This window comes from Myotis daubentonii, chromosome 7 (genome assembly GCF_963259705.1).
Source record: "Myotis daubentonii chromosome 7, mMyoDau2.1, whole genome shotgun sequence".
Taxonomy (NCBI): domain Eukaryota; kingdom Metazoa; phylum Chordata; class Mammalia; order Chiroptera; family Vespertilionidae; genus Myotis; species Myotis daubentonii.
Genome location: NC_081846.1, coordinates 17,902,090 through 17,928,840, shown reverse-complemented (window position 1 = coordinate 17,928,840; position 26,751 = coordinate 17,902,090). Strand labels below are relative to the sequence as shown.

Sequence of the window (26,751 nt, the reverse complement as noted above, 5' to 3'; positions counted from 1 at the left end):
GGAAAAGTGGTTGTCACTGCTGATGAGAGGAGGGAGGGTGGTGGGGTGAGTGTGCTCGAAAAAGGAAAACAGTAACATCAAACGTCTGAGAACTGCATGCTGGGAACGACATGGCTGAAAGAGCAAGCAAAAATTCACCCAGGATTTCTGGGGTATGGCGGGGTGCAGGGGAGGAGGTTGTTTGTGTAAACAGGGATATTTGAGTAGGTAAGCGTGGGGCTTCTTAATGTTTGATTTGAAGGTGTTTGCATGGTTTCAGTGTATACCCTAGTAACCCCTCCCCAGCCCTACTGTGTACACTGGGTCCCATCCGTACATCTCTGATGATGGGTGGAAGTGTTTGGTGGGAATCTGGAAAGGGCAGATTCCCTGTGGTTATAAGAGACCTTAGTAGAGACGCTGGAGCAGAGAAGCAGAGGAGCTCATGGGAGATGGTGCCCTGTAGAAAGTTGCAGAAATCACAGGAGCAGCCCTAGATATACACAGTTCTTGGAATTGAGGGAGTTTGCACAAGCATCATCTAAATTTCAAGGGACAGGGTGGCCCCAGCTGTCGTGGATTTAGTATGTCTCCTAATCTGTGTGTACTTCCCTTCCCTAAGCACCCAGAGTTCTCATGGAGTCACTTATTCAGTGCACTCCAAATTTAGCTTTACCACTTTCTTGACTGCCTGGTGAAGTGATTCACTGTCTATTTTTTATGTTCTATATTTCCTTGACCCTTTATCATAGTTGCTTTTTTTGTCTTTGTCAAGAGAAAGAGAGAGAGAACAGTCGTTTTTATTGGTGAACCTCTCCTTAGAATCTTTAATTTTTTTCCTGGAAATGACCTGGGGCTCCTTGTACACAAACACCGAAACCAAATAGTCATATTATCACTGTGTTCCTAACTATAGAGACTCTTAGCATGGGTGTGGGTTTACATAACAGGGAAACTAGCATTGACCTGGTACAAATGCTAATTAAATGTTGAAAAAAATTCAAGGATAATGCTGCAGTGATGCAAAGGTGCGTGCGTGTGTGTGTGTGTGTGTGTGTACGTGTGTGTATGTCTTAATCATCTACATATGCTGGACAATGGATACAAATTTCAGGTCCACAACACGGGGAGGGGGGGAGTTTAGATCAGTGGATAAGAAAGATGGCTCTCTCTTCCAGGGAAATTGGTGACTCACTCTGTGACAATGCATAAGTCATCTGCTCTCTATGTTCTGTCCTCCACCTTGAAAATGGGGACTGGAACACTTGAGAATGTCAGTACTCAACAACTAACAACATCTCCAAGATACGTGAGAGGCATATAGTAAAGTGTGTGCATCCTTGGAAGGAAGGATTTGAGTTTGGGGTAGAAAATTTTATGTGAAAAAATAGACTTTTAAAACTTTCTGTGACTCTGATTCTGTGATCCTAGCTGAAAAAGTGAAAGCAAAATCATACCTCACAACAAAACTAAAAGAAAAATTCAAATTGTACTGAAAAGGGAAGAGAATAGAGTGGGGGGAAGAGGTGAGAAAAGAACAAAACCACTAATATTCATCAAGGAAAGTATGTCTGAACTTTTCTTTTTAAAAGAGAATTGCTAGACCACATTCCAGCTTTTGCTGCCTCCAAATGTAACTGTTAAGTCACAGCTCCAGGGACACCTGCATGGTTGGGACAGATCAGCATTCAAGGCACTGGGACTTGCAGATAAACAGATAAGAAGCCTCACTGTCTTCGTTCTTTCCCCTCCCCCCACCTCTCCTCACCCCCATTTTAAGTCATTGGCAGATACTCTTTAAACGGGATATGTAAAAATGAAGGAAAACCAATCTAATCCACTTTTTCTTTTTGCCCTTTGGGATAATATTTCTTGTAGAAAATAGAAGTTTCTAATGCTGGTACATCTGATTCAATTAAACAAATACTTTCTGCTTGCTCACCAGCAAAATGAGGAAGCTGCCTGCCCACAAATTCTCTAAAGGAAGATTCAGAAGAAAAGGGAATTGCAGTTAATCCTTTCCCAGGTCACACCTAAAATAGGTCTCTGCTAATAGGGAAGTTACTTGTATTTAAAATATAAATATACTTTAGAATAGGTTGAAGGAATCAAAGATGCAGGAGCAGAGTCAGAAATTCAATCCCACCTTAAAGGGATTGACAAATAAGGATAGAATAGTATTTTCCAAACCATGTCAGAGGGTCTGAGAGCTTCTATTAGATATTCCCAGAGAAGTAAAAAAAAAACAAACAAACATAGATGTTCCTTCGTTAAGTACTTCTGAGCAAGGTGGAATTAAAGTTACTGCCTTCTACTACATAACTTTGGAGTAATTAGTAGGCTAATATGTATTACGCATTTCCAAGAAAGGGTTGTGTAGAATAAGCAGCAATTTTCAAACATAAAACAATTTGGCAGTACCAAATAATATCTCGTGTATTTTGAGAAAAGCAGGTGGGAATATGTTGGCATGGAACAAAATTGTTCTTGAAGTTTGGTCTAAGTTTTCTGAGTAGGGTATATCATGTTGTCAATATCTAAATATATTGATAGCGTGCCCAGTACACACTTGCCATCCAACTTTATTTACTTCTGGTCATATGTGGATTTAATATTTATGCTCAGATGTCCATACTTCTTGACACAGAAATGTAATCATTTATGACCCTGCTCCAATGTGTAGTGAACAGTGAAGCCAAGAAAAAAATCCAAGTTTAGTTTTACAGAAGAGGCCAGTCACTGAGCCCTGAAGGTAAGGACGTTAAATCAAAGCTCAGTACAAAGTTTGAAAATGTTCTTTTGTGTTTACAATGGGCACATGGTGTTTGAGAAAAGTCACAATATTTTTTCCCCTCTAAAGGTATATACATTGGGGGGAAATCTGCTTTGTTTTCATAATGTAGAATCTCAATTATTTCCTAAACAGCCCTGTTCCTCCGTTTGGACCTCTGTGTTTGTCTAGTTGTGTGTGACCACCCCAGTGGTTTTGTTTGTTTGTTTGTTTGTTTTTTGCCAATTCCATACCTATCCTGGTGATATATTCTCTCGTTGTGGTAATGGCATTCTGTCCCTGTCTAGTTAAGATATGTTGGAATTTGGCACTTAAAGGTAAAGCTCCATATCAGCAATAGGTGATTCCGGAGTAAGCCATTGATGCAGACTTTAATGAACTGCAATTATTGCCAATTGTGAGAATAATGGGGAAAGATATTGATATGTCAAGCAACAGATATTGAAAGATCCCAACTTAACCATCGCAAATAACTACTCTTTAAAAACAGAAGAAACCAAACTTACTAGGAAGGGAAGAAGACAATGAGCAGAGTACAAGAGCGAACTTGTACCTGACTTTCCTGGATCGTGGCATCCAGAATATGAGGGACACAGAACAGTTGTATACGAGGCAGGAAGACTGCAAACGAAATTGCCTCATTCATGATTGCAGTCATATTTCCCAGAATCAAACTTCAAGAAGGATGTTGATTCCCACCGTATGGATCTTTCCCCTTCTATTTAGTTTTGTCCTCCTTGTCAACCAGGCAGAAATCGCTCCAGCACAGGTGAGCGATACAGGCTTCGTGCAGCACCTCATCAGTCATGTCGGACACACCCCGCAGCGATTACCATTCTGATTCAGGGCAGGATAAAAAGTTCAGTGCACAATGTGGTGTGTGGGGAGGTGATCGGGAAGCATTCACCATACCACTCTGGCAGAAACTGTTTTGTGCATGTGTCAGCGATCTCTCAGGTACATGAAAAACCAGCTTTGCTATCCCTTGATATGAGATTAATTTTTTTTTATTATTTCTAGCGCATTTACCATTGTAAGTTGGACAAATATTATCCCTGTTTTTCAGCTGCAGAAACTGAAATGCTGAAAGGTTAGGCAACGTTCACAAAGTTACACAATGAGTCATTTTCCGAATCAGGAAACAAATTGGAGGCTCTGATTCCCTTTTCCCTGACTCTACCGGCCGGCAGCAGTCATTTGACTCTATTTACAGAAGTAGTTTTTCTTTATTGTCTTGCAATGGGCACTGAATAGACTTTTTCAGGCTTAAAATATACAAAATGAAATATGTTTTAGGAGCAGTGGAATTCGCATCAATTCATGTAACAAGTTTTTTTAAGTTTATTTTTATTGATTACAGAAAGAAGGGAGAGGGAGAGAGAGATAGAAACAACAATGTTGAGAGAGAATCATTGATTGGCTGCCTCCTACACACCCCCTACTAGGGATCAAGCCCACAACCTAGGCATGTGCACTGACTGGGAATTGAACCATGACCTTCTGGTTCATAGGTCAATGCTAAACCACTGAGCTATGCCAGCCGGGCACAAGTTTTATTGATAATGTCTAGGGCCAAAAGTTGTCAGTCCTAATTTAAACTCTACTCATGATTTGGAAATATGCACATAATACCTCTTCACTTCTGGTAAAATGGGAATAATTATTCCTACTACAGATTTTATTTTAAGAATGATTATATTGCATGACATGTTTGAGCTGAATGGATGGAATGACTGATTACAATTTTTAAATACCATATCACTCTTCCCCTTTCTGGAAGAAATTTAAATTTCTTATGAAGAGTTCTAAAAAATAGTATCTAATTTTAGCATATGTGTGTATACTTGTAAAAATACTTCAGAACTATGTGCCATATTACTTCCCTAAACACTTTTGCATATACTGTCATATTTAGTCCTGTGACAACCACTTCCATACTCTTCCTAGTAGGGAATTAACGTCTAACCAAATGACTGTTGCTTGAAGTTTCTTGGGTGTCACTCATTAACATTGCTGTCCTCAATATTATGTTTATCTTCTGTCTCCAGTTATATCCCTTTCCATGGTCAGAAATCCAAAATGGAATTCATTAGCACCCTGAAACTTTTTCTTTTCACAGGCTGCTGAGTTTAAAGGGGCTCCACCAAATAGTAAAGAAAAAAACAAAAAGCACACAAATATAGAAATGACAAAAAGCATAACAGAAGCCTCGTTTACACACTGCTGGTTTCTGATTCAGTTACAGCTAAGGAGAACTCAGCCCCAATAAGATTCCAAATGCCACTTTGAAGAATGGACAGTCCAGCTCTCACCTGCTTCCTGTTTCCCTGGAATTTTCACATTCTAGTTTCTGGCCTCATTCCACATGGGGGCGCCATCAAATGAGCCCCCAGAGACGCTCCCTTCTAGATGTCCAAGCCCTCTGTTTCCTTGGATAGTGAGTGATGATAGAATTCCATCTGCCTCATTTGCCCTAAAAAGAGACAAGAGGTTGTAACCACCTTCGGGTCAGTGAAGGAGAACAGCCAGCCTCAGAGAGCCCCTCGCGGTGCGAGCAGTGGTGGTAAAAATGAGACAACCTCATAGAAACATAAGCGGAGGGAAATGCCATGAGCAGCTTGGCTTCCACCCATCTCTTCACCAAGCTGCTGCTTCCATGACGATGGGTTTCTAGATTTGGTTTTAGTAAAGGAAAAGGTTGCCTTTGTAAGTTGACACATGAAGGGAGAAAGAGAGCCTCAGAAAGGTGAGTAACTTGCATGTATGCATGAATTGATAACGCCTGAATTTGAATCCATGTGCGTTGAATGGGAAGGCCCTTTTCTCAGCTTCAGGTTGCAGTGCTTTTGTCAAGTAAGTGGTCAGTCCTGTGGGTCAAGAGGACATAGCCACCAGCTAACTTCCAGGGAACTCTGAAACAAGCCACTCTAGGAGCTTTAGCTTAGAAAATATCTTCAATGAAGAGCTATCCATAGGAAGGGGAAATTAACTAAAATTTGGCTAAAAAAATTAAAAAGTAGCCCAACCAGTGAGTCTCGTGGTTGAGCATCGACATATTAACCAGGAGGTCATAGTTTAATTCCCAATCAGGGCACATGTCCCGGTTGGTTTCGGGCTTGATCCTCGGTAGGGGGCATGTAGGAGGCAGCTGATCAATGACTCTCATCATTGATGTTTCTATCTCTCTCTTCCTCTTCCTCCCTCTCTGAAATCAATAAAAACATATTTAAAAAAATAAAGTATAATAAGAAAAGAAATGATGAGCATGAGACATACAGTAAAATATATCATCTCATTAAAAAATACCCCTACATATTAGCATCTTCCTCTAAATTCTTAATCTGACCTTTTCTGAAGACCATACAAATGTCATATATCTCATCAATTCTCCTTATTTGCAGTAGTTCTGGTCTATAAAATTTCCTGGAATACTAAACCATTGCTCCTAGGGGAAATACAGGATTTGGTTCCTATAAGCTTCATCACATTTTTAATCAGCCAATTGGTATATAATCTTCTTTAGTGTATGTTTCTGTGTAAAGGCACCTTACTGGATATTATTGTTGACTGATGAGCATTAAACTCAGAGGCGATACCTTCCTAACTCTTGTTTGAACAGAACTTACCTAACCCCCATATTTTCTCCAGAAAGCACATCAGAGCTGTCTTTCATATAGAAATGGTAGACAGCTCTTCATCTTAAACATTGATTCCCAACAAAAAGCAAAAAAAAAAAAAATGTGACACTAAACTCACCACAGAAGAGACACATTTATAGTGTGAGGGCTGATACAAGAATTCTTTCTGAGGTGACTCAAATTTGTTAACTGCTCTGCCCATGGCCATGAATGACTACAAAGCACTGTGATTATTGATTTTTGGGTAACAAATAAAATTTAGTGAGTAAGGGAATTCACAAACAGCACCTGCCAATAATGAGAAACAACTGTATATGCAAACAAAGAACCCCAAACCAGTTTTAATCCTGTGGCGGGTTTCATTTCTATCCACAGTGAGACATCAATGGACTTCATCTTTGTCTTGGGAAACTTGGTGACCAATGATTAGTGTAGTGATTAACTTTGCTTCAGTCTGTACCATTTCAAATTTGATGATGTTTTTTCTACTAAAGTTCTAAAGATATACCAATTGAAATATAATGAATATTAAAATCATTGTGTCACAAAATTAAATCACTGGGAGGAATAGCGAAATGAATGTTAATAATGTATCATAGTAGGGCCAAGATTGGAAAAGGAAAAGAATTGGAAGATGGTTTTGCATGTATGCCAGACTTTCATTTCAACATAACTGTTGCTGTCATGTCCTCCCACGAGTTTTTTCATACCAAGTGCTACAATCCCACGCAGTCCACATGATGCTCAGTGCTATTAACTGAAGTGACAGAAAAATAAGTGAGAACAGCAGGGTTATATTTCCCAATGATTTGGAATTTGTAATTAGAAAACAAGTAGTGAGAAGCATGTAACAGAGAAGTCTGGAGCACAGTAAGCACTGGTGGGTTGGTAAATGGTAGCCTTCACAGAAATTTTATTATCACCCTGGCGTGTGTTGCAAAGTGGTTAGAACATCAGCCCAGGCACTGAAGGATCTGCAGTTCAATTCCCAGTCAAGGGCCTGTACCTGAGTTGCAGGTCCATACCCAAGCTTGGTTGTGGAATGTGTGGGAGGCAACCAATCTCACATTGATGTTTCTCTCTCTCCTCCCCTCTTCCTCTGTTCCACTCTATCAAAAAAATAATTTATTATCAACTGGGCTTCCCCCCCCCCATCAAAAGTCCATGTAAAATGAACATTGCTACAAATTATACATTCTGGCTCTCTTTGATAGTCTATGGATTGTTGTGTGCTTGATTTATCTAGAAGAGTTTTGGTATCTGTTTAAAGGAAAGATGATGTGTATTAAGTGGTATATAGGGGCAGGGCAGTGATAAAGTTAAATATATTGTGTGATACAAACTGATGCTATGAAAGCTAATACGGGAAACGGTTCAGCCCTGGGATTATAGCCCACTCTGTTTTAGTTGCTCCAGGTCTAACAGGAATCTCTCTGCCTTCAGGCCCATGAAATTTGAAGTTCAAGAAAATTGAATCCAAGTATATAGCCAAGCCATTCTTCTCACAATTTTTTAACCAATGAATATTATGTGGGAAATTGATTCCATATGTTTTCAAGTCACTTATGCAAGTTGAATAATTAAAATGTTTACTAGTAAGAGCTGCCTGATGTCTTTAAAGTCAGGAAATTATCTTATGCCAAGCAGACAAACTTAAACACCAAAAGGTCAAGCCAAGCTTGAAATTTTGCAACATCCCCAAGTGTAATTATTCTAAAAACACTTAAATGATTGTTAGTTCCCCCTGCTGATTATCATATGGTAGTAAAATAAGGAATTCCTTTCTTCCCTTTTATGTTTGAAAAATCTTTGCCGGTGTGTCTTTCTAAAGTTACCTCCAAGTTATGTTGGATTAGAGCCTAGACTATTAATGACATTTGCAATAAGATCTTGTCCGCTCGTAAAAAGAAAATCATTAAATTAATGAATGCGTGTGATTCATGTCTAATTAAAAATAAAGCATAATAATAAAGATACATTTTGCTTCAATCATATCTAAATAATTCTAAGAGTTGCAATTACTTTTCCCATTTTGTAGATTTAGAAATCAAGGCCCAGACAGATTAAGTAGCCTGTGAAAGCACATCCTAAATGAATAAGTTAAACTTTGTTGACACACTTTAGAAATACTTGATGAAAAGCATGAATAAAGGAGATAGGAAATACATTTAGTCTAATGAAATACTAACCCAAAGTTAATCTGTTAACTTTTTGTGTGTGGTAGAAAGAGGAGAAGACTTGAGGAAAAATATGAAATGAGGAATACTCATAAATTTACAGTATTTGTAGCATAAAGATGAGTAAATTTGGGGCTGGAAATCCTACATTCAGATTCTAATTCTTCTGCTTATTATTAGCTCTGTGGCCTTGGGCAAGTCACTGGATCTCCCTTATTAAGTGAGAATAATGAGACTTTATAGTTTTGTGAAGATAAAATATCATTTTAAAAGTGTTTTATTATTTAAAAATTACTATGTGCATGTACAATAATAATGATGATTACAGAACTATAGAAACAATGGGGAGATCCTACCTATAATGAAATTGAACATCATTGAATTTGAAGCTGTTATTTATTTATTGTACTTGTTAAATATTGCAGTTTAAATTTTCCTCATCCTTACTGTGGAATATAAATTTACCAAATTATAAGACGTAAATTATGTCAGAAAAAGTATAAAAATCTTTATTTATGTCTCAGTCGTTGCATCGTTTTTGCAAAAAGGGATAGCCCTTGCTTTACTTTGTGTGCTCTAAATTTAATCCTTCTTTAATACCTTAGAAAAGTAGTAATTAATTTAATAAGATGGGCAATAGCCTTTCAAATAAAAAAATTCAGGAGGAAAAAAGAAATAAAATAAGTTATCCAGTTGGAAACAAGCTGATACCTGCCAGGAGGATCCAGGGAAAGCTCCCTATTGCTGTGTGCATTGTGTTCATGCTATAATTAAAAACGGATTAGAAAGAACTAGAGCATAGCACCTCTGATTGCTGCTTGCCTTCACACTCAACTTTAGCCGGTGGCACTCAACTAAGCCCAAACAATCTAGCCTGGTCTGTGGGCTAGGAGTGCTTTGACAAAAGGTGGACAGTTAGTTCCCTTCTCTGAGACAGTTCCAATAAAATAAAGGAAGGGGGGAGTTAGTTTTTTTTAAGACAGCAATGCCATATGTCACTAAGGAACTTGAGACATTCCCTCCTCCCTCCTTCTCTTAATATGATGGCTTGAGCTTTAGAATTGGTAATTCCGAATATATTGGCTCTTTTTACATGCCCTGTTGAGCTTTCAGATACGGTATTTTCCTTCTCTCACAGAACATATGACATTGTATGGGGGGGCGGGGGGGGGGGGGCTGCTAAACTTTTTTAAGTCCCGGGAATGTGGGACCTTTTTCTCAGTGATAAGGGGTGAGTTACCTACATTTTCTCTGAATAGGAAGGCTACCTCTCTGTTCTTTGTCCTCTCACCACCCCTCCTTCTTTCAAAATGAGTCCCTTTGTGTTTACCCAGAAATGGGGCTTTGTGGCAATTAAAAGATTCCGAGGTGGCAGCGGCTCATGCCCCAGCAGAGCAGGATTCCAGCTTTCCATGGTGACACCCAACTTCCCTTCTCCACACCTCCTTCTCGTCCACCAAGACAATTCTAATCCTCCCTCTGCGGTTACTCTGCAAAGGCTTCCAGTCCAGCTCTCAGAAAGAATCTTTCTTAAGCAAATATTTGCCAACGTCTATTTTCCTCTTTAGGGGAGTGAGCAAAGGAAGGGCTCCAGTCTCTTAATCCCCTTGGGTCTCCCTAGTGCAGATGGTGACAGACTGTAGGCCAGGCTGCTGGTGCTGGAGCCCACCTGTGCCGGGACTGACACTTGGCTCCATGGGCTCAAACCTTCAGTGGCTTGATCAGCTACTCATCACAGGGGTGATGATTTGTCCTTATGGCAACCACTGTAAGTCTCTTTCTCTGTATGGCAGAAATCCAGGAACATTCCATGAGGGTTACGACATTTTCCGTTTACAATAATGGGCTTTACCTTTCTCTTGGTTCCATGAACTCTTTAAATGTCAAAGTGATTCACATGGGAGGAATTGATCCTACACTCTTCGGTGAAAAGCTCAGAGATCTATAAGCTGTTTTTTTATTTTTCATGAAATGTCCTGATGCTTATCTTTTGAGGAATAATGCACTCCCTGCTTATCATCATATTATCAGTCTGCGTGTAGCCAAGCAGTTGGATAAAAAGGCACAAGGAATGTACAATATGTGGAGGAATTATTTTCTAGAGCTCTCACTTTTCCTACCTGCCTCAGAATCCTGTGAACGACTGTGAAGACCTTCCCAAGAGTTAATTCTCTGTGTCCTTAGCAGACATTTCACTAGCCATGTCTTAATTTGAGGGTAGTTGGCAGCAGTATCAGACCAAAAGCAACCTGCCTTCCACAATCTGACTATATTTCCCATAAACATTAATGTGTGGAGGGTCATTCCTTTGAGATGCCTATTTACCCCACCTGAATTCTGAACCACATTTTAAATTACAAAAGAGCAAGTCAGAATATATACACACATATGAAAAAGAACAGAACGACATTAACATCTTGAGAAAGAACATAATAAGCATTTGAAAATCCATTCACAACTATTTACTGAGAGCTTTCTCTGCTAATACTATCCAGGCCCCTAGCAGGGGCCAACTCCCCCACTTAGGATCTAGATCAGATCCACTCTTGTCTACTTAAGGATATCATCCCAGCAGTTTTTCTCTGTCTTACCAACATCATCAACATTCCCATCTCTTCTGGATCTTTCTCATCTACCTGAAAACATGCTGTTATAATTCTCCATCTTAAAATGCCCTCTTTGGACCAGTGGCACCCCAGGTAATGCTCCATTTCTCCTCCATTTAAGACAGAGTCCTTGGAAATGTTGAGTATATTTGCAGCCTCTAACTTCTCCCACTCTCTCTTGCACTTACTCCAACCAGTCTTTTGCCCCCAGCCCCACTCCAAAAATGACTACTCTTGTCAAGGTCACTAATGATCCTCCTGTTGCTAAATCTAAAGGTCAATTCTTAATCTTTATTTCACTTAACTTATTAGTAGCGTTTGACACTATTGGATCTGAAAAGCGTGAGTTGCAATTATGGTACACTATTTTTAAGAGCCGCAGCTTCTACTACCTCTTATTAATTTATGACCCCCAGATCTACAAGTCCAAACCTGATATTTGTTGAGAGTATGGATAGATGAATGAATTAATTTTCTTTTCTACACTTCATCTTAGGTGTTTGACCAACAGTATTATTAAATGTGAGGGGAAAGTGGAGTATATAGTCTCTGCTCATTTAACTGCTTTCAGAATTATGTCCTTGTTACAGCTTTATTGATAAGATTCTGAAAAGTGAAGTTACCTCATTCACAAAATAAAAAACACTACAATTTTCCCCTTAGGCTTCAGAAGCAGTGAAAGTCATACTGTATAGTCTGCCATGCCAATTCTGTATTATTAACCTATGGAAAGAATACATTTTGATGCCAATAATCAGCAGTACATTTCCAGCCCGTGACTAAAGATGTTTAATTAAATTGAATTATTGATCTAAGTTATTTACTACACAATGGCTGAAGTTAATCAGGTTTATGACCTTTATGTATCTGTGGTTTCATGAGAGAATCACAAAATATTTTTCTCATGCATTTGTTTTCCAGCATGACCACTGCCTCTCCCACCCAACATCCTGCTCTGGGCCTGGCACTGAGCTCATATGATTGACCTGCATTCTAACAACCAGGAAGCATGATGCCCAGAGGGTTCCCAGCCTGTCTGATCCTGCCCCAATGCTTGGTAACCAAGTACTGCTTTACTGATTGCGGTCTACTCACTCCATACTTCCTGGTTCCTGATCCTGGCTGCAAACTGGTTTTTAAAATATTCCTAAACTTTTGCTCTAGGAAATGAACTTCCTGAATCAGAGGACTCTGATAGTAAGGTGTTTAATTTCCTTACTAATGCAGAAATGAAACTATAGACCAGAGTTTTAGTATGGATTATTCCTATGGCTGTGGATGTGTGTGTCAGTAAAATAGACAGTACCCTATATCTTTTATCCTAGTAAATCCCCTCCCTTTACCAGGGGCAGTTTACCCTTGTCCAGAGTGTTTTAGTTTGGTGTTGGTAATCCCTGCATTATAGGAGATTATTATCTGTGACATAATGCACTTGCTTCCTGATTAAGAATGATACAGCAGGAAGAATATGAGTAGGGATGTGAGGAAAGGAATCTATATTACTGTGTACAGAGTGATTTATAATAATATGGTAGTTGGATATGACAACCACTTTTTATAAATGTAATTTTTCATATCAATAAGCAATAAGACCAACAGGAAGAAGGGGGAAGAGAAGAAAGAGAAGAAGAAAAGGAAGGCAGGAAATAAGAAAGGGAGGAAGGAGGGAAGGAAGGAAGGAAGGAAGGAAGGAAGGAAGGAAGGAAGGAAGGAAGGAAGGAAGGAAGGAAGGAAGGGAGGAAGGAAGGGAGGGAGGGAGGGAGGGAAGGGGAAGAGAGGAATGGAGAGAGGGAAGAAAGGAGGGAAGGAAGGAAGGAGAGAGACAGGAAGGAAAAATAAAAGGTAGTGATGGAGAGAAGGAAGAGTAAAAAAGGAGGGAAGGCAGGAGGGGCAGGCAGAATAAGAGAGAGAGATAGAAATTATTTTCTTCTCATAAAACCCATTAATAAAATATTTCAGAAAATTTGGAAATTTATTTAGAGAATTTAGTGTTCACCTCGTAGAGATTGTTTAACTCAAGTGGGTCCTAATGAAGTACCAACTAAAAATTATCTTTAATTTGTTGCATAGAGAGGTATAAATTAAGTGAAATTGATTAAGCTCCTAAGAATTCTTAATATGATAAAGAAATCACACCAGGCCTTGAGTGCATGCCCTGTTTTATGAGTGTTTTCAAAAGGGGGTGATTTATTGTGGCAGGAATAAAATAATACAGCAGGCATTGTTTTCTTTCTGGTTCTGCCTGCTGGTAAATCCTATGACCTTATGTTATCTATCCATGCTCTTGTTTCCATTTGTGAAAAACAGCAATCCTGTAACTTAATTTATTTTATATAAGCTTGGGGTACCTTTGAAGCATTTATGACAACAGAAATATCAATGGCAATAATATCAAGATAGTTCTTCATTTAAAGAAAAACCTTTTTTAAATATATTTTATTGATTTTTTATAGAGAGGAAGGAAGAGGGATAGAGAGTTAGAAACATTGATAAGAGAGAAACATGAATCAGCTGCCTCCTACACACCCCCTACTGGGGATGTGCCCACAACCAAGGTACATGCCCTTGACTGGAATCAAACCTGGGACCCTTTAGTCTGCAGGCTGATGCTCCAACCACTGAGCCAAACAGGGTAGGGCAAGAAAAACTATTTTAATATTTTTATCAGTGTCTCCTGGTAAGACATTCACATAACAAAATCCCTGATTGTAGCACTTGTTGGTGTGCATATATCGGAATTCTCAGAAGAGAAGCCAACATTTGACTCAGCTGAAAGATTGATCCCTACTGCTGGATCCTCCCATTTGGAATAATGTTCCAGACAATTTGTACTACCACTCCCTATACTGAACAAACACATTAATTCTGTTTTAATTATGTGCCAATATGTCCTTTATGTGAAATTCCCAGGTATGTACGATAGAAAGTCTTTGGGAGTTACTTTAGGGGAGTCAAGGTTTAGTCTCCATAGCTGAATTCTTGGAAAACCAATCTTGTGTCTAACATGGTCCCTCTAATGAACAGCTGATGGTGTAAAAAAAAAAAAAAAGTTAGACCAAGGAAATACTTGCCAAAAATAGGTTTAAACTAGACATTTGTTTCAGGCTTCACACATCTGCTTCCCAGTATTGAGATAAGCCTGGGAATGGGGAGGATATGCTGGTTTGGAAGTGCTTAAGTAAAGTTGTTATTTCCAGTTCTACAAAATGGGGATCAAGGATTAATCAAAATGTTTTGTTACTGAATGCTGGTGTGTGTGTGTGTGTGTGTGTGTGTGTGTGTGTGTGTGTGTGTGTGTGCAAATCTTGATAAAATTTTAATCTGAATTAGCAGACTTTTTCTGTCAATAAATATTTAAAACATTACATTCTATGAGTTACATTTATATTAGTTCTCCTTCCTTGATATTGGAATAATCCCTCATATTTCATACCCAATTAAGAAAGGTATATCTAGACTCTGAGTCGTGATGCAATAACTTCTTGAATGCCCTGGAATGTGGTGACCCTTGTTTTAATAGACTCACATATGCACTATGTGGATTTTCATGTCTCTATTGTGTTTCATGGTGTTTTTGGATCCCTTGCTGAAAAGAATCAACACTTCCAAAACAGAGCTTCAGCAATCATGTGCCTAGATTAATCTGTCATCACCACGTCAACACCCTTTGCGGCAAAAAGTTCAGAAATTCCGCTTTCCTGGCTTCTGAACAACTCTTTGGATACAGAACAGACAGGCAGCCTAGGTTAGGCCCCTAGGTCACATATTGCAGAGAAGAAATCAAGTTTATCAGATAAACTCAAATCAGGGAAAGTTAAAATGATTTTGAACAAAATACATCTCGGGGAGTTTCTGTGCGAATAACACAGAGCGCTGTCATCAACAAGGTGTAAGTCAGTCAGAATGAGGATTCTGAGAGAGATGACTCACGTCTCTTGGATAAATGAACATAAAAGCAATTAGCAGGGTGTGAGTTATTTGGTTTCTAAATGTCCTGACAGTTATGACAACCAAATTTAGATTTTTATCTGTCCAATGCTGGTTTAAGTCAGCATTAAATTAACTCTCTTTCTCTTGGAGTCACTCAGAAACTTTTTTTTCAAAAAAACTCCTTTTAAATACTTATGGTTACACTTCCTGTTTAAGGAAAGACAACATGACGAAACTATATGATTCCAATAAGGAGATGTGTCATCCCAGTGAGCATGTCCAGTGTAATGTGGAACTTCAGGACTTATGATGGACAGCAAAGTGCCTGCTCAGCACACGCCACACACATGATAAACTGAGCACTGCTAAATGTAATTGCTCTGAATTCTGCAAAGGACACTTCACATACTCAAGGCTGTCTCATTTCCTTGCTCAAGTGAAATTGATCACCTAAGATGCATACATTGACACAGGCAGAGAGAACCGAGGACCACGAGGAGATTAAGAAATTAATCATATCCCAGTGATTTATTCCTTGGTTCATCTGAGTGTTTACATAACAGTATGGGAGGCAGGTAGAAGACTGCTGATTAAAAGGAAAGTGGTGGGAATATGACTGAGCAGCATCCAAATATGGGCCCTGTAAATTTCTAGTCGGATAACCTCGAGCAATTTAATTTAACACGTCCCTCCCATGACTCAGTTTCTTATCTCGTAGATCTATTTTGAGTATTAAATGCAATAATGCTTACTAGATTATAAGCTTCTTGAAAAGAGGGTCCACGTTCAACAGTCTAGTTCACTGGTAGATCTCTGGTATCCAGCATAATGTCTAGTACATAGTAGATGCTCAGTAAATGTTAGATGCGTGATTATTAAAATGTTTACCATAGTCCCAGGCACAATGTAAGTAAATATAATGATAGTGATAATGATCACATTTCTTAGGAAACCCTTCAATATTTTCCCAACACACTTAGAATAACTTGCAAACTCCTCTAAGGCCCTATGTGATTTGACTTGTTTCTATCTTTGCAGCGTCATTTTAAATTAACTTCTCTTCTACCTTCAGCCACACTTTTCTCCTTCGCTGTCTTAAATAAACCAAACTTCTTCCTATACCAGGACCTTTGTGTGTACTTCTCTCACTGTGCTCTTTCCTTTTCCATTCTGCATCCAGTTCTTCCCAACACTTGGTGCTTCTGATCAAGAGCTATCTAGGCAGAGCCCACCAGCAGATCCTTTGCTGTAAAATCACAGAAGCCATGCCCATAGATTTCTACATCAGCCTACTTCATGGTCCACAGAACCATGTGGCCATGCTTAACTTCCTGAAAACTCAACTGGTTTGCTCATGCCAGGGTTGAACAGTGACATCTTTCTGATCGTTTTTAGACCTTTATTACCTCAGGGTCCATAATTGTATAAGGTGTAATTCTACAATAATTTTTTTATACTATAATATCATAGTTGTTCTGCATCCCTGATTATACACTAATTGCTGACGTTATTTGTAACGGAAGCTTTAAAGTTCCAGGGCAAAAGAAAGTTAAAGATGAGTGTCTGGAATTGGTTTTCTGATCTTATTAGATTTGAATGCCAGTGATAAAAGAGATACCAGGAATCCATTGACAGTTATTTAGATGTTTACTTTCAATACCTGTATCAAGTACCTACAAGAAGCAAGTCTTTAGGAAGATCAAGTTTCTGCTATAGAATATCCTAGTGAAAATAACTGTATGATGGGATATATTACTTGTTTTTAAATGTTCTGGACAAATTTGGGGAAAAATTATGTGGTTAGAGTTTTAAATTCCCAGCTAAGCAAATCAGATTAGATTGGAAGGAAATAATGTTGAATCAAGCTGAATTTGTTAAAAAGGGTGTACTATGTAGAGATTCTGGGTTCATGGAGATGCCTTGAGCAGTGAAGAAAAAGTCTAATAATTTGTTTGACTGGTTGACTGGAACCTAGACCCAAAGTTAACTTACACTCAATACAACTGTAATGCTAGAACTTTCTCAGTATATTGTAGAGAAGGTATCCAAAGGCTTAGAGAGATTGGAATGCTGGAGTGTGTTTATTATATAAGACCTGCTCAGACACCCCTTAATCTTGGGAAGGCCCAGAGGACATTCCCTATCCCAGGGCTGAGCAAGGTTGCAAGAAATATATTCATGAGGAGAGCTCTGGCTTCTTTGAAGAGCTTTATGGGGATGTTTTCTACAGGCCAAGAATGATAGGGGAATGCTTGCCAGAAACTAAACTCCTGGAATTCAATGGAGAAAATGGGAATTGCTAGATGGCAACAGATAGTGATTGCTTATCATTACCAAAGACAATGTGGACACCACGAGTACAGTTGGCAGCAGAGACACTGTAGAAATCAGGATGACTTAGCCAATATAGATCTTTGATATTGGCTAGATGATAATGATGATGATCCTAACATTGAAATCAATGACCAGCTACTAAAGTTTTATTTAATAAAGTAGAACAGAAGTCTGATGTGAGTCACCACAGCAAAGAGTGATGACCAGTCCTTCAACCAATTCCCAGGCTTGGGCTGGTTAATAGAGTCAGAGTTGCTTGAACAAAGGGGAGTCCAGATTCCTTTGAGGAAGAACCCTGCTCTCTAGCCCAAAATTTACAGGACATTTTCCCTTCTAGCATTCTTCGGTGGGAACTGAAAATACTCACCAGCATGAATATTCATTGGGAAAGGGGAAAGGATCCAATTATTTAGGGATTACTAGACACTGTCTCTGAAATGACATTCATTCCTGGAAACTCAAACATTACTATGGTTCACCACTCAGAACAGGGGCTTAGGGGGGTCAGATCATAGATAAAATGTTGGCCTGGACCCAGTGTGTCCCCAAATGCAATGAGCTCCACATGTCCACAAATGCTCCCTGGGAAGTTGCCCCCCCCGAGCCCCCCATTTCAGGATATATAGTTGGAATGGATGTGCTTGGCAAATTTTGAAATCCTCACATTGCTATTACGGCAGGAAAGGCCACATGGAAGCCATTGCAACTGCCCCTGCATACAAAGATAGTAAACCATGAGCAAAACCACAGGACTGCAGATCACAGTGACCCGACCAAGTACCTGAACGGTGCACAGATTTACCAATAGAGTGAGCTCCTTGAAGGCACAATCTAGGTGTTGTTTCTTATTAAATCACAAGGTCAGGCAGTCAATAAATGTTTGTTGATTTTTTAAAAAAAGAATTACCTTTAGGTTTTTCTTTTCTATTGTCATCTATTAATGTGCTAAGAATTAAATCAATTTTGAATTGGGAAAAACAGATTTTAATCCTCTTATTTTAAAGATAAACAGAGGTTTAGTACTTACTCAAATTTAAACAACTACATTAGGAAGGACAAGCATTAGAATTCAGGTCTCTTGGCTCTTAGTCCCTGCTTTGTCTTCCCCAGTATGTCGCTTAATTGCAATGAAAATAACTTGCCCTTTGAAAATTAATGTATACATTTCAACATGTCACATGTGCTATCTTACTTAATCCTTTCAAGAACTCTCTGAGGTGAGCAGGGCAATTATTTCATCTTTCAAATAAAGGAGTAGAGAAAAAAATCAAGTTACTTATCCAAGGTATATATTTTTCATGTAAACATAAAACAAATTTTCCTTTTATATTTTTTAAAGGATATTATAAAAGTGATTTGTATTCTTTTTTGTCTTGCACATGGCTGAATTTGTTGAATGTGTGAATTAGCGGATTTGTGGATGATAGGCTAAGAATCGCTTATTTCACTGTATTCATGATGAATGTGTGACATCAAAGAATCCACCTGACTCTCATGGCCAGCGTAGATGGTAAAGACAGTGACAGTCATTATTATGAAAGACTTTTGTAATGGGCAATCAAAAGATTATCGAGTGTCTTTTCAGTAGACTACTGAGTGTTGTCTAGATAGCATAGCATCTCTGGGGCTTGTCTGATTCCAGGGAGTGTGATCATTCGATTGTCTCTGGTTGGTGTGTTGAAAATTCTGTAGAGATGGAAGTTAGCTTGTGGGAGGCAGATGGTCATGCAGGTGTTTCAAGACCATAGTGAAGCAAATAAGTCCTGTTCTGCAAGTGGGGAGAATTTTATACCCAACATGCCATTTGGGGCAGGGTGGCGGGGGGCGGAGGGGCGTTGGAAAGAGCTGGGTAACTTTGGGCAAGTGTTTTAAACATAAAAGCCTATGTTATAAGAAGTACTGTTTCTGCTGAAGACTGTGTCGTGTTATACAATCCAACAAAATGGACAACTTCCTCAAATGTTTCACTTTCAAAAATGGCTGCATTCAAATGACAGGTAGTGTGATATGAGGAAAAGAATGGTGAAAAAATACCTGGACCCTACTTCTGGCCCTGGGTCCCACTAGCTACTTGACCTTCTGAAACATATGTAACCTCAGAGCCTGCAGTCCTTCATTGGTGCTATGAACTCCATAACCACTCTCCTTTCCTCACAGGGTGTCCTCTGGGAAGCATTTTACCAACTGCATGAAAACCAAAGATGTTACCACATCAAGAACTGCTTTATATACTTTCTTCTCACTCCATACTTCTCCTTGTTAGACCTTAAACCAATGCAGAAATTATATAATTTTCAAATTTTTTGCAATGTTTAGGGTCTGCCTCAATCTCTGTATTATTGACTCTGATTACACAGACCATGTCTTCCTTCCTTCCTTCCTTCCTTCCTTCCTTCCTTCCTTCCTTCCTTCCTTCCTTCCTTCCTTCCTTCCTTCCTTCCTTTTTTTTTTTTTCATTAGTTTTCTATTACCTAGCAAAATAATACCTGGCACTTAGAATCTATTCAATAAGTTGTTGAGTAAGAAAGTTAGTGAATGAATAAATGAATGAATGAATAAAATCAGGTTGCTTTTACCTCTGTGCTCCTCTCCCCGCCTCCCCCCCCCCCCGACTGCATTGCTTTTTCTAGTAGAAATGCACAAGTTAACTGAAACAGGTGAAAGAGTTTGTTTAGGAAAACAAAACTCATCACATTCCCCAGACTTAGCGCAGTAATTTCTTAGAGGTTGAGAATCTTCCCCTCCTCCACTGGGTTAGGAATTCCATTAGTGACAGGGATACCCTAATCCACCAAAGCCAGGGTATCTCAGCTGTGCAGTGAAATACTTACAGGACTTGCTCAGCCCTGTAGCCTAATGGGTTTCTGGACAGCCAGGAGCATCTTCCTTCAGGATTTTTCTTTTAGGTCCAGCCAGAACATTTAGAAAAGTTATGGACTTTCAGAATGTCAAGCAAACAGCCTCTTTTGAAGCACAGGCTTCATTGTTCTTTTATTATAATGACAAACATTTACGTACCAATAGGATAATGGGATCATTTGCATTAACAAATGAAACCAAAGCAAACCAAAACCCAAAGGCTTTTCTTGCCCTTTCTTCATGTTGATGGCATGGATCTTGTGGTGAACTGATCTGTACTCAGGGCTACATTTGGCATCTTTGAACACAAGTTCAATGGTTAATCACTTATTCCCTGATGTCCTTTCATTACATTCCTGTGCTTGTATAAGTATCTTTCCCTGTACATCACATTAAGGGTATATAGGCAATTCTAAAATTAAATAATAAAGATCCTATAAACCAAGTTCTAGCTCCAAATAGTAAATTCTGAAAAATATTGGATTTTCTTTTCATTTTTTAACAAAGAGGAAGTAATGACTTTTTGAGTCCAAAGAGATAGTGAAGACATCTTGAGAAATGATCCAAGCTCAAAAAGTAGCTCAAAATGCATCTATTTCTCTTGCCAAAGGTGAACACACCTGATTTTACTTCAGGTGGGTAGTCCATAAATTGGTTGGCAAGAAGAAAGTGAATTTGGGAGATAGAATGAAGCATGAGAGACTGCCAAAGAAATAAACTTGAGCACATGTAACCATGTTATCTTGATTCCCTGCTTCCTCCTCCGTCTTCTCTGGCTATAGAATTCATGCAGCTTTAATCAGTCCTATTTGTTCATTCTGTCACCAGATGGTGCCACACGTGTGAGGGCTCTATGTGTAGCCCTCCGCTCTGGGCAGGCACAGAGCTGTGGTCTTGCTAGAACTCACAGTTAAGAGCATGACAGTGCTACCGGCTTATTTCCCATCAGCCTGTCTATATTTATGCCTCTCCTTGCCGTGTAGTGTTATTTTTTATTTTCCGTCCTCCAAGGCAGTTTCCTCTTATTTTGTTCCAATGAATTATTAAATATTACTTTGTGATAAAAAGTTTAAGAATTTCTTTTTCAAATTGTGCCTTCTCTAATTTTTGTGCCCTGATAAGGTACGGTTTAATAGGCAATGCCGAACTGAAATTTATGCCATACTGGGTGTGTGATGGGAGTTTTGATAATCTCTACTTCCATAGTTATTAAGGAAAAATATGGGAAAATAAAAATTGCATAAGGTAAATGGCATATTGGAGTTTATTCTGTCAGAACTTTTTTCAAAGAGTCACTATATCAGTAGTTTTTTGTTTTTTAAATCCTCACCCATGGATATTTTTTCCATTGATTTCAAGAGAAAGTGGAAGGGACAGAGGAGAGAGAGAGAGAGGAAGAAGGGAAGAGGGGGAAAGAAAAAGAAAGAGAAACATCAATGTGAGAGAGACACATCAATTGGTTGCCTCCCACACAGCACACACCCCTGCCAGGGCTGGAGAATCTGTTACCAATGTAAGGTGCCCTTGACTGGGAATGGAACCCACAACCCCTTCATCCATATGCCAATGCTCCAACCACTGAGCAAAACCAGCCCGGGCATATCAGTAGTTTTTGTTGATGTCATAGAATGTAGGATATGCTCATTAAGAGAAATATAACTATACAATAAATAAAATTCAGCAAAATGAATGCAGGCTAAGTGCATTAAAAGAAATATAACTATGAAATAAATAAAATTAAACAAAACATAGCAAAGAGAATAGCCCACACAAAATAAATTATGTGATTTTGATGTAATGCACACAAGCAAAAAATACAACATCAAGGAACACTTTGGTCTCTGAATTTTGTAGTCTAATATTCTGATTTCTTTGTCAAAGCTATAAATCATGAGCAGTAACCACAAGTTCCAACTGTTTTAAGTCAATTCTCATTTCAGTTATTATGCCCCATAGTCTCTTAAGCCTATACACTTGGAATCTGAATGCCATCTATCCCCATTTCATTTTTGTCCAAAAGCCTCTTGACAAGGCTTTTTCCCTTACTGCTTTGCACTTTCTCTTGTCCTCTTTCTTTTGTCAACCAGGATCACACACACCTGCTAAAGCACAACTCTTGCATTTCTCTTTGCCATAACTGATTTTTCTGACTATAGAGGTTTTGGGTTTTTTCCCTTTGCCTTTCATGATCATAAAGAACTCTGAGGCAAAAGTGTCCAGCTATAGCTGAGGCTATTGTAGAACCTCCCATTCTTAACATGGATTAGTACACATCAAGAACTAGTGCAGGAATCATCAGAGTATTTGATTACCCATAGTCATTGCTTGTCTTTCTTCCTATATTCCAGCAGCTGAACACTCAATCTGAAATCTAATCCCTCTGTGAACACCCGGTTCCCATAGCTATATTTTTATTTCATTTTTATTTGTAGTAACCCAAATTGCAGCGGGTTCTGAATTTGAAAAAGATAGGAAATATGAGTTTTACTTCTTTTTGTGAAAACTTCTATCACACTGGTCCCTGTAGAGAGAATGGGTACAATGCAAGAAATAGTAGTTTCTCCTTTGGTTAAAAAGGAGAAAAATTAGCATTTCTGTTAGCAGGCATTTATTTTTAGGTCACAAAGTATTGTACGATCACCTGTAGAACAATGGTTTATGTAGGAGGAGAACTTCCCCTCCATACTATAGAGTAAGCTACATCGATGGCTCATGAAGCTGTCAGCAAACCTTGAGTGTACTTCAGATGTGTACTAGCTGAGGGTTACCTTACCAAGTTCTCATTTAAAGGTGAGGGGAAAATAACAAATTTAAAAAGCCCTTTCAGGATACATTATTTTTAATCTTTTTCAATTAAATAAAAGGGCAAGAGAAAGCTTGATGTAGCTATGAATTAATTTAAAAGTAACAAGAGTGAATGTGTGTTTGGTAGCACTAAATAATGTACAAAAATCACTCATGTGGGAAATAATTGTAACACATAATGGAACATGGCTTAAAGGATTAGACAGTTCTATAAGCATTAATGAAATAAATAACCTGATAATAGAGGCAAAACAAAAAAGTGCAGAGCACATAGTCCCTTTATGACTGTCATTTTGACATATTATTCCCAGTCGTGTGTATGTGCGGGGGGATGTTTCTTTCTGACAGAGGAAAATATTTTGAGAATCTACATGGTAATTGACCGTACCTTCGCTATGCCTCCCATTGCCAATCAGTGTGATATGCAAATTAACTGCCAATGAAGATGGCGGTTAATTTGCATACATAGGCTCCAAGCAGTGGAGCGAAGTCTGATGGCCCAGGCTGGAGGAGCAGTGAGGCCTGACGCCCCTGGCACCAGCGGAGCAGCGAGGCCTCAAGGCCCCGGGGCCGGCAGAGCAGCGAGGCCTGACATTTCTGGGGCCGGCTCCGGCCAGAACTCGGCCAGAGCGAAGGCCTGGGCCCCAGGTGCTGGAGGCAAACCGGTGCCAGCAGCCAGGGGAAAGGAAGGCCTATTGCATGAATCTCTTCCTGCAACAGGCCTCTAGTCCTATATAATAAAAGGCTAATATGCAAATCGACTGAACTGCAGAAAGACCAGTTGCTATGATGCGTACTGACCACCAGGGGGCAGATGCTCAATGTAGGAGCTGCCCCCTGGTGGTCAGTGCACTCCCACAGGGAGAGCACCGCTCAGCCAGAAGCCGGGCTCACGGCTGGCAAGAGCAGCTGTGGTGGCAGGAGCCTCTCCCGTGGCAGTGCTAAGCTGGCAGTTGGACATCCCCTGAGGGCTCCTGGACTGTGAGGGGGTGCAGGCTGGGCTGAGGGACGCCCCCTCCCCTGAGTGCACAAATCTCGTGCACTAGGCCTCTAGTTATTAAATAGTAGTTTCCCTTATGGGATCCTAATGAAGGCTCACTTGGTCAGTAAAGGGGAGACATTGGTCACTCCATGGAGCGCAGCACAGAATTAAATAAATCCAAATAGCCTGTCTCTCCTCGACTTATCCCTCACAACTTGGATAAACAGTGAATAAGGCCCTGGCTCTAAGTATAAATTAATTCATCACTTTGGAAAAAATGACAGGTTCTAACATCAGTTAATTTTCACCAAACTGGATTCTTGGGGAAATGGGGAAGGAAAGCGTTGATACTGCTGCTAATGCAGTTTAACACCTAGTTTCAGGTTTTCTAGCTACTCATACTTTATCTGATGGATTATTTTTTTTAAAGGTAGGTATTTGCTGATCTAACTTATGTGATCACTTTATTTTCAAAACGATGTTTCTCTTCCTGACTGGAAGCTATATCATGAGAAAGTTGGTGACATTTTTGTATCCAATGATCAAGTTTCTCTGGCACATTTTTAGGTGTGACCACTGCTTCCACAGATATATGAAAATTTGTTAACGGTAAAATAAACATGATAGAAGGGATCTTAATATATGTATAGATATTTTAAAAGTCATATAATACTACTGAGTTTATAATAAAAACAGCAGAACCTTGATATATCCAATTCCATTTCACTTCCTTATACTCTTGGCAACCATCTGCAACACTTTTAACTTTTAACTTATACATTCAAGTATTTAAGTCTGTATTTCCAAGTGACATGCTTTATTAGTATTTCTTGATTCTTTAATTTTAGACATTATCTATGAACTTCCTGTTATTAAAGATGAGAATTTAGCTCTGTACACCCCTGCCCTGTCACTCCTGCCACATTCCCTCCGACATTCACTCATACAATCTTCTTTCTATTCTGCCAATAGAGATATTTTACAATTTGGTGTTAAATAAATATTCAGAGCTTATATTACTGATATTGTTATTATGGAAATATTATTTAGAGATGATCAATATAATGATAATTACAATTTGCTTTTTATACAGCTTTTTTTGTTGTTGTTCCTGAAGTTTACATTTGCCTTTGTTTTTGTTTGGTTTCATATATGCCAACCACTGATTAATCTCCTAACTTTTCCAATAAAGCTAAACTTCCCCATTTAATCTATTTTAAAAATTAAGTATCACTTCATTATTTGAATTATGCCTTTTGGAGCTTTGAAAATCTGGACTTTTCTATGCAGCTATAAAAAGGAAGGATCTCTTATCATTTGAGACAGCATGGAGGGACCTGGAGAGTATTATGCTAAGCGAAATAAGCCAGTCAAAGAAAGACAGATATCGCATGATCTCACTTATATGTGGAATCTAACGAGCAAAATAAACTGATGAACAAAATAGATCCAGAGACATAGAAGCATGGAATAGACTCAGAAGGAAGGTGGGGGTGGGAGCATGGTGGGGAGAGATTTACCCGAGAACTTATATGCATGTATGTATAGCCCATGGACACAGACAATAGAATGGTGAAGGCCTGGGAGGGGTGGGTGTGGGGTAGAGAGGGTCAATGGGAAAAAAAAGGGGGGGGACATTTGTATTATTTTCTATAATAAAGATATTTTTTTAAAAAATCTGGACTTTTCATCTCTAGGCCTTCAATTCCACTATCTTTTAATTAATATTCTAAGGCTTCTTTTAATTAATATCCTAAGACGTTTCTTCACCTTTTCTGTTTTTCTTCCTCATATTGGTAAAAATATGATCAAATAACTTCCTGAGAAATATTTATGAGATAAATATCTTAAATCTGTGTCTGAAAATTGCTTTTATTTACTCTCATACTTGATTAGTAGTTGATTTGAGTATAAGCTTATAGTTTGGAAATTATTTTTTAGTCAAAACTTTGAATGAATTATGCCACTACCTTCTAGCTTCCGTTGTTGCTATTAAGAAGATTGTGTTACATATGTTCTGATTGTTTTTCTACCTCTGAAAGCTTTTAGGATTTTTTTCTTTTTCTATGCTGACATTTAATAGGGATTCCCTTAGTATGGATCTTTTTCAAATCCTTGTATGAGATCTTGAGAGTCATATCAATGTAGGAATTAACATTATTTAGTTCTGGGAAATTTTCTACAGTTTTAACTTAGTCTCTCTCTCAAAACTCCCAATTTTGAAAATTATCTCCTTTGCTTTTAATTCAAATTTGTAAATCATTTTCCCTTAACTTTTCACAAACTTTTAATTTCTGCAATCATGTTTTTTGTTTTCTAAAATTTCTCTTATAATCTCCGGTTTTATTTAAATACTAGAGGCCTGTTGCATGAAAAGATTCATGCAATAGGCCTTCCCTTCCCCTGGCTGCCAGCACTGGTTTTCCTCTGGCACCCGGGACCCAGGCCTTTGCTCCGGCTGGAGCCACCTTCAGTCTTCGCTCCACCGCTTCGCACCTACATATGCAAATTAATCGCCATCTTTGTTGGTGGTTAATTTGCATATCTCGCTGATTAGCCAATGGGAGGAGTAGTGAAGGTATGATCAATTACCATGTTTGTCTATTATTAGATAGGATTCTGGGATCTTGTTCTTGTTTTATGAATATAA

At 38.8% G+C, this 26,751-nt stretch overlaps 1 long non-coding RNA gene across 1 annotated transcript in view; it reads left to right on the top strand.

Moving 5' to 3' along the window:
- The window catches only part of LOC132237921 (uncharacterized), a 64,064-nt gene that overhangs the window by 26,821 nt on the left and 10,492 nt on the right, over positions 1-26,751 (top strand). Inside the window, exon 3 of the long non-coding RNA XR_009453694.1 lies at positions 12,113-12,248. This is a non-coding gene — a long non-coding RNA (uncharacterized LOC132237921). The remainder of the gene's footprint in view (positions 1-12,112; positions 12,249-26,751) is intronic.